Raw genomic sequence first — 2,500 nt, forward strand, 5'->3', positions numbered from 1 at the left:
TGGTGCTTTTACGATCCTAGCGCCATCTGTAGTTAGGTCTAAGCTGTCCAACGACCCCTAACTAACATCTTATTACTAGAAGGATAAAGGAATGCGTCGCTTCCTAGCACCCCGTAGAATTGATTCTAGTACACCTAGGTTGGGAAACATTGTTCAAGAGACACTCAAGCTCTTTGATGCCATGTCAAGATGAATAAAGTATCCCGTCGGCAGAGGAAACACAGGGAAATGTAGCACACGGTATGGAAGGTAATTTTTCCTGTGACCGGACAATACCCCACCGGACAAAAATCCAATCGGTAGGTTAGGTCAGGTTAGGTTAGGTTATGTCGTCCTCCCCCAATTTTCTTATTGGGGTTTGTCTGCTATGCAGATTGCGGTTTTGTCAGTGGAGGTTTTGTCAAGTGTTTGATTTTCATGAGGCTATAAGGACTTTGCTACTGAATGTTCGACACACAGAATTAATATGCAACAGACAGATTAAAAGAAAGTAGGTCTCCCAGCGATAAAAGCGTTGGCTATCAGTGACTATATGTACAAAAAAGATAGCAACAATGATTATAATGGCAATGACAAGAAAGAAAACAAACAACAATATTATTAAGCAAATAATAGTATGAATTATAATAATAATGATAATATAGTGTAATCATTAATTATAGCTAATTAGAATAAAAATTAACATAAAAGTTATAACAATAACATTTATAAATGACAGTTGCTTGAGAATAATGAATAGATATTGGTAATTGATAATAAACTAATAATAATGATAATGATCATACCAATAATGATTATAATAATAATGATTATAATAATAATAATGATAGTAATAATGATAATACCCATAACTGATAACTATAATAATGATAATAATAAAGTTAATATTAATAACAGTAATAATAATAGATATTAATAATAAAAATAATAATAACAATAACAATGATAATGATAATGATAATAACAGTAATAACAACAACAACAACAATAACAATAACAATAATAATAATAATAATAATAATAATAATAATAATAATAATAATAATAATAATGATTAATAATAGTAATAATGATAATAATGATTAATAATAGTAATAATGATATTAATGATAATAATACTAATATCTATAATAACATCAATGTAACTAGTAGTGATGATTCGTTAATTACAAAGGATTACAAAGGCGGGGCATGCCGACAGGGGACCTTTTGGTCCATATCTAGGTCGGATGCGAAAAAAAAAAATAATAGATAAAAACTATAATAATGTAAATGACAAATAAAATACATAAATAAATGCATAGGTATGGTTAGATAATAAACAAACAGGTAAATAGTAAATAATAATGAATTGACATATAACTAAATAAATTAAAATCAAAACAGACAAATGATAATCATTACAGCATCTTGCTTAGGTGCTTATCTAAATGATTCTTAAAGCTTTGAACTGAACTACATTGCACTACCTGTGCAGGAAGTTTATTCCATTCATTAACTACACGGTTGGCGAAGTTGTTTCTACCTATTTCCAAATTGAATCTATTTCCGGACAGTTTGAGACCATTGTTTCTTGTCTGATTCTCATTCAATGTGAAAATTTTGTCACTTTTGATGTTGTCAATTCCCTTTAGAATTTTAAAGACCTGTATCAAGTCACCTCTGAGTCTACGCTTTTTTAGGGAAAACAGATTCATATGTCTTAGTCGATTTTCGTATGATTTATTTTTTATATTTGGAATCAGTTTTGTGGCTCGCCGTTGTACTTTTTCCAGTCTGTCAATGTCTTTAATGAGATTCGGTGACCATACGGAAACAGCATATTCCAAATGTGGACGAACTAACGATTTATATAGCTTGTTAACGGGTGATGGACTTTTGAAATCAAAAGATCGCGCAATCAGTCCTAGAATCTTATTTGCTTTCTCAGAGGCTGAAATACACTGCTTGGATGATTTGAGGTCGTTACTGATAATTACGCCGAGATCTTTTTCACTATCCATTTTTGTTAACGAATTTTCAAATAACTTGTAATCGTACTTACTGTTATTTTTACCTATGTGCATTACCTTGCATTTAGTTGTGTTAAATTTCATTAGCCAGTTTTCAGACCATTGCTGTAATTTATCTAAATCTTCTTGAATATCTAATTGGTTAAAGTGATCATTTGCCATTCCGCACAGTTTTGTATCCTCAGCAAATTTGGAAACAGTATATATATATATGTTATATATATATAAGTTATATATATATAAATAATCTATATATATATATATATATATATATATATATATATATAAGGTATATATATATAAGGTATATATATAAGGTATATATATATATATATATATATATATATATATATATATATATATACATATCCATATTTATACACACACACATATATATATATATATATATATATATATATATATGTATAGCGAATGTTTTAACACATCAGTAAAATAGACTGAATATCCCACTATCAGAGGAAAGAAAG

The 2,500-nt window shown here is 28.6% G+C and overlaps 1 protein-coding gene across 3 annotated transcripts in view; it reads left to right on the top strand.

Moving 5' to 3' along the window:
• Positions 1-2,500, top strand: part of LOC143021939 (uncharacterized) — a 169,025-nt gene that overhangs the window by 1,407 nt on the left and 165,118 nt on the right. The window lies entirely within an intron of this gene.

Source organism: Oratosquilla oratoria, chromosome 43, assembly GCF_046742065.1.
Source record: "Oratosquilla oratoria isolate Oo_2021 chromosome 43, ASM4674206v1, whole genome shotgun sequence".
NCBI classification, from domain to species: Eukaryota; Metazoa; Arthropoda; class Malacostraca; order Stomatopoda; family Squillidae; genus Oratosquilla; species Oratosquilla oratoria.